At 41.2% G+C, this 6838-nt stretch overlaps 1 long non-coding RNA gene across 1 annotated transcript; it reads left to right on the forward strand.

Annotated features, from left to right (window-relative positions):
- The first annotated feature begins 65 nt into the window (after positions 1 to 65).
- Positions 66 to 5377, forward strand: LOC133630472 (uncharacterized). The gene is made up of 3 exons (XR_009821259.1): positions 66 to 120; positions 4964 to 5200; positions 5271 to 5377. It is a non-coding gene; the product is annotated as an uncharacterized LOC133630472 (long non-coding RNA).
- Positions 5378 to 6838: the final 1461 nt, after the last annotated feature.

The raw sequence follows: 6838 nt of genomic DNA on the forward strand, positions 1-6838 counted from the left end.
GTAGTTTCCCGTAGGTCCCTTTTTAGGTGTGGGTACTTCCTGCCCCGCCCCTCGGAGGAAACTCGGGAAGCTTCAACGATAGTTTGTGTCTTCACTCTCCTTAAACATTGCCTTTTCCAGGTTAGTAATGTTGTGAAGTATCTCAAATGTAAACTTTTGATGAATAAACACCCTATAATTCAAAAGTAATACGGTTCAGCGACAGAGATTGATGTTTTAGTGCTTTTAGAGTTTTAAGAGTACAGTGTGTAAGCACCTAGCCAGCATGTGGGTCAGTTGAGAGCATTTAACCCTTTTTATGCCAAGCAAAGAGCACTGCAGTGTATAGATATACTTCTGTCTTCTATCTCACACAAGGTCATATTTTTCTCTGTGTAAATATATTATTGTTATTGCTTATATTTGTAAATAGATTATGGACTGAGTGACATGGATACATTTTGTGTGATTATAAGTATACTTCCCAAGGACACTTCATGTCTAAATGATAAATGTGAATATACAGTAGTGCAGACCATTATAATAGCTATTGTGCTATGGAGAAGATATGTTTTGACAATGTAATATTGAATTTAGAGAATAATAATTATATTTTTATTGTGGTTTATAGGTAGGGATGATGTTTGATAAGAAATTATCAAGTTCAAGCCTATTATCGAATCCTCTTATCGAACTGATTCCTTATCGATTCTCTTATCAACTCCAGTTAGGTTGTTGTATATGGAAAAAAACACACATTATTTGGTTTAACAAAAGCTCACTTTTATTATACAAGAAAAAAATGAAATCTATTAAATAAGTACATATTGACTGTTACCCCTCTAAAAAAAATATATATATATATATATATATATATATATATATATATATATTAATATATAAATATTGACTGTTGTTATCCAAAGTATATTAAGTGGGATTTTTCAGAAAAACAAAAATATACTGTAACACAAAAACAACCTGTCTCTGTGATAACTATAGGTGTATAAATAATAATATAGTGTTAAATAAAATCAGTCCCTTGGGCACAAAACTGAAAATAATACAGCTCTCCAAAAAGTGCACTTCTGCTGCTATTTGACATAACTGTTTGTTATGATTAGGGATGATACTCGAAACCGGTTTTCCTGGTTCGATAAGAAAAGAACCGAGTTCTCGGACTCGAATCCCTTTTTGAGAACCGGTACCCGTTATCGAGACCACTATAGTAAAGAAAAAGAGTTGGTTCTTTATTCGAATCCCTCGGAACGAATCCCGTCCCGACCAAAAATGCTCCGTGTGACATCACAAGATATGACGTCACGTAGCTCAGTCATTAGGCGCAGATAGCGAAAGCAGGAAAAAAAATGGACGGGAAAAAGCACTCCAAGGTGTAATAAAGTTCAAAACAAAAGGTATAATCCAATGAATAACTTTACTGAGAGATTTGAGCAGGGTACAAACACATGACGAACACTTTTACGACCAACCGGAAACATAGCAACCAGGCTAGCAACGCACCTCCTTTACGGCAGCTGTCGCAACGTTCTTAAAGCAACCGCAGCACATACATATATATACAACACATCGCCCTTTTTTAACTTTTGTTTTTCTTTCCTTGTAAACAAAACAAAATCACACTGTATATGTGTTGTCTGTCTAATTATAAATAATGCAGACGAGGCGTGTTGGCTTAGTTCTTGACGTTTACTTTCACAGCGTGCTCATAACCTCATTCTTACGTGACGACATGCAACAACACTTTTCGGGGCTACCGCGCATGCTCGTCACTCCCGTTGCATGCTGGGTAGTGTAGTTGTTATATTCCCTAGCTCATAACATCTTTCCCCCTATAAAAAAATAATGTTGACTCAATAAAGTGTATTTCTTTTTTTAGCTTTAACTTTTCATTTTTTAGCATTGTAACCACATTTGCAAACAACTTTTCTCTTCATAGAAGTTTCTTTCAATAAAGAATTAAAGTGCAAAAATGTCAAAGCATCATCACAAACAGTTATGTCAAATAGCAGCAGAAGTGCACTTTTTGGAGAGGTGTATTATTTTCAGTTTTGTGCCCAAGGGACTGATTTTATTTAACACTATATTATTATTTATACACCTATAGTGATCATAGAGACAGGTTGTTTCTGTGTTACTGTATATATTTGTTTTTCTGAAAAATCCCACTTAATATACTTTGGGTAACAACAGTCAATATTTATTTATTTTATTTTATTTTTTTAGGGGGGTAACAGTCAATATTTATTTATTTATTAGATTACATTTTTTTCTTATATAATAAAAGTGAGCTTTTGTTAAACCAATTATTGTGTGTTTTTTCCATATACAACAACCTATCTGGACTCGATAAGAGAATCGATAAGGAATCGGTTCGATAAGAGGATTCGATAATAGGCTCGAACTCGATAATTTCTTATCAAACATCATCCCTAGTTATGATGCTTTCACATTTTTGCACTTTATTTCTTTATTGAAAGAAAATTCTATGAAGAGAAAAGTTTTTTGCAAATGTGGTTACAATGCTAAAAAATGAAAAGTTAAAGCTAAAAAAATAAATACACTTTATTGAGTTAACATTATTTCTTTATAGGGGGAAAGATGTGATGTTATGAGCTAGGGAATATAACAATTACACTACCCAGCATGCAACAGGAGTGACGAGCATGCGTGGTAGCCCCGAAAAGTGTTGTTGCATGTCGACCCGGCAGCTAAGAATGAGGTTCTGAGCACGCTGTGAAAGTAAACGTCAAGAACTCAGCCAACACGCCTCGTCTGTATTATTTATAATTAGACAGACAACACATATACAGTGTGATTTTGTTTAGTTTACAAGGAAAGAAAAACAAAAGTTAAAAAAAGGGAGATGTGTTGTATATATATGTATGTGCTGCGGTTGCTTTAAGAACGTTGCGACAGCTGCCGTAAAGGAGGTGCGTTGCTAGCCTGGTTGCTATGTTTCCGGTTGGTCATAAAAGTGTCCGTCATGTGTTTGTACCCTGCTCAAATCTCTCAGTAAAGCTATTCATTGGATTATTTGAACTTTATTACACCTCGGAGCGCTTTTTCCGGTCCATTGTTTTCCTGCTTTCGCTATCTGCGCCTAATGACTGAGCTACGTGACGTCATTTCTTGTGATGTCCCACGGGGCATTTCTGGTCGGGACGGGATTCGTCCCGAGGGATTCGAATAAAGAACCAACTCTTTTTCTTTACTATAGTGGTCTCGATAACGGGTACCGGTTCTCAAAAAGGGATTTGAGTCCGAGTACTCTGTTCTTTTCTTATCGAAAAACCGGGAAAATCGGTTTCGAGTATCATCCCTATTTATAGGAAATATAAAATGTGTAATAAAGAGAGGAAACTTGGGAAGCTTCAAAGATAGTTTGTGTCCTCACTCTCCTTAAACATTGCCGGGGTTTTCCAGGGGTTAGATGTGGGGGTGTTCAAGTACCCTTGTTCACGAGTGAGGGAAGAGTGGATCGTGAGATCAACAGGCGGATCGGTGCGGCGTCTTCAGTAATGCGGACGTTGTATCGATCCGTTGTGGTGAAGAAGGAGCCGAGCCGGAAGGCAAAGCTCTCAATTTACCGGTCCATCTACGTTCCCATCCTCACCGTGATCTTGTCCTTTGGGTCATAACCCAAAGCTCATGACCCAAAGGACAAGATCACGGATACAAGCGGCCAAAATAAGTTTCCTCCGCCAGGTGGCGGGGCTCTCCCTTAGAGATAGGGTGAGAAGCTCTGTCATCCTGGGGGAGCTCAAAGTAAAGCTGCTCCTTCTCCACATCGAGAGGAGCCAGATGAGGTGGTTCGGGCATCTTGTCAGGATGCCACCCGAACGCCTCCCTAGGGCACGTCTGACCGGTAGGAGGCCACGGGGAAGACCCAGGACACGTTGAGAAGACTATGTCTTCTCAGCCTGGGAATGCCTCGGGATACCCCGGGAGGAGCTGGACGAAGTGGCTGGGGAGAAGGAAGTCTGGGCTACTCTGCTTAGGCTGCTGCCCCAGCGACCCAACCTCGGATAAGCGGAATAAAATGGATGGATGGATGGATAGACCAGGGATGTCAAAGTCAAGGCCCGCGGGCCGCATCTGCCCCGCAAATTAATTATCTATGGCCCCGGAATGATATTTGATTAGTATTAGAACCGGCCAGCCCGCAGGCCACAGCCGCCTGCTTTTGGGGCGGTATAGCTCGGTTGGTAGAGCGGCCGTGCCAGCAACTTGAGGGTTGCAAGTTCGATCCCCGCTTCCGCCATCCTAGTCACTGCCGTTGTGTCCTTGAGCAAGACACTTTACCCACATACTCCCAGTGCCACCCACACTGGTTTAAATGTAACTTAGATATTGGGTTTCACAATGTAAAGCGCTTTGAGGCACTTAAGAAAAAGCGCTATATAAATGTAATTCACTTCACTTCACTTAAAGGAAGTTTGTTTTTGTCTGTGAGCCTGTTGAAAAATGTTTTCACTTGAAATTACTGACAGAGCCATACAAAAATGTTGGATTATTCATTTAATCATTAAATTAAATACAGTACACTGTGTTAGGTCTTTGTTCAATAGGTTATGTGCAATCATTTTAATTTGTTTTAATAAACATTGTTCGAGTCCGGCCCTCGGCTTGTAGCAAATTAGTTTTTTTGGCCCTCTGATGTATTTGACTTTGACATCCCTGGGTTAGACAATGAACACAACTGTTTTGTCTACTGAACACACACCTATGAGACCTGTAACACTAGCATAAATGCTACTTAAATAGGGTGTTATGTATGCAGGAGGAGTTGACGGCACAGAACCACAAGGGGAACATATTGCTATGTATTTTATTATATATATGTTACAATATATATAATAATCCACAATAATACTATGAATCAACTAGAGAATGGAGTATGACCAAAATCCAAGAGTGTGTGGTGTAGACTAGGTGTGGGAATTACTTGAGTGTTTTACCGTAGTGTTGAATCGAAAGGAGGGACAAGGCAAGAAGGCAGTCCGTGGGCAAGCCAGTGGTCGGGGGCTGGGGCGAAGCAACGTGGTCCGTGTCCAAGCAAGTCGAGGATCAGGGGAGGCAATCCGGAAAGGAGTCGAGGCACACAGCTCGATCACAGGAGAACACGGGAAGACAACAGGAACATCAGACACAGAAACAAGGAAGTCACAGGAGGAGAGGCAGACACGGGGTGCTTACTAAGGTAACAAAAGATTATGTTCCGGCCCAGGATCCTTGGGTCCACTGGTCTTTATACAGCTCGCCCTCATCAGTCCCAGGTGTGCGGATTGCTGATCGCCCGCAGCCTTGCCGGCGTGTGGGCGCGATGCGGCCAGCGCGAGCAGGAGCGTGTTCTGGCGTGCTGCCAACGGAGGTGCTGGCAGTCTTTGCCGGGACATAGGGTTGCCAAACGTCCCTTGAAACACGGAATCACCCCGTATTTTGAAACAAAAGTAAGTGTTCCGTAGTGAGCTGTCAAGGGACGCACTTTGCCTGGTATTTTTATTAATAAGTAAGTGGCCGATAGACCCTATTTTTTTTGTTTTCATGTTGGCGCACCCTGTGAAAGAACAAGAAAAATCGAGACGTCACACGCCAGTTTCGACTTGGCAGTTGCGCCGCATTCGCCAACACGCACCGAGCATGCATCTTGTCAGTGCAGCAGGTAACTCAAGTGTATAGAAGTTGAAATAGAAGTGCTCTGCTGTCTATGGCTGCAATAAGTGCAATATTTATGTCAGCGTGTTTGTTTTGTCACTGAGTGCAGTTGGTCCGAGGTCCAGCACACGTCGTGATTCGATGAGGATATTACACATCCTGTTTGCACCCTTCTGGGGGAGAAGAGAGGTATGTGGCTTAAAACTCTTAGTGGCGTGTCATTTATTCCACTTTAATGGGCTGTGTGTGATGCTTTTATTTAATGATAAATTACAGAACATAGCATTAAGACTATAATCTCACCGAGAGGAGATCTCTTATACTGTATATACAAAGCACAATTGAAATGTTGCCAGTCAAATTAGTTCAACAAATATCTCACTTCTCTTTTTGTCACAGTAGTTTTCATAGTGATGAAAGTTAGAGACCTGCTCTATCATAAAGCTGCACACTGAATTGTAATAACTCAAGCAGGAAATATTGTAAATATTGCCGTAAATATTGCATGTTGCGTGTGATCTACTAAGACTGCGTTTACACTTGATAACTGGTGCAGACAGGCTTATTTCAATTAGGTTTTTGCATACACTACTGCAGTGGCGTGCGGTGAGGTTCATGACTGGTGAGGCACACATATGAACCCTAAAGAGTATCTTATTCACCATTTGATTGGCAGCAGTTAACAAGTTATGTTTAAAAGCTCATACCAGCATTCTTCCCTGCTTGGCACTCAGCATCAAGGGTTGGAATTGGGGCTTAATTCACCAAAAATTATTCCCAGGCACGGCGCCGCTGCTGCCCACTGCTCTCCTCACCTCCCAGGGGGTGAACAAGGGGATGGGTCAAATGCAGAGGACACATTTCACCACACCTAGTGTGTGTGTGACAATCATTGGTACTTTAACTTAACTTTAACTTTACACTTACAAACTGTAGCACACAAAAAAGCACATTTAATAAAAAAACGTTATTATGGTCTTACCTTTACTTATAAGTGCGGGAACAGTGGTGTTCGTGTTGGAGGAGTTGTAAATGAATGAAATATGAAATCCGTGCTGCAGTCTGCAGGTGTACCTAATGTTGTGTCCCTGCGGTCGTTCGTGGCTCCTCCAGCGCGAGCATTGTTGTTTTCGCACTTTTTGGCTTCTTGTTAAGTGACTTTTTTTGGGTGGATTCGGTCTTG

The sequence above is a fragment of the Entelurus aequoreus genome, linkage group LG15, assembly GCF_033978785.1.
Source record: "Entelurus aequoreus isolate RoL-2023_Sb linkage group LG15, RoL_Eaeq_v1.1, whole genome shotgun sequence".
NCBI lineage: Eukaryota > Metazoa > Chordata > Actinopteri > Syngnathiformes > Syngnathidae > Entelurus > Entelurus aequoreus.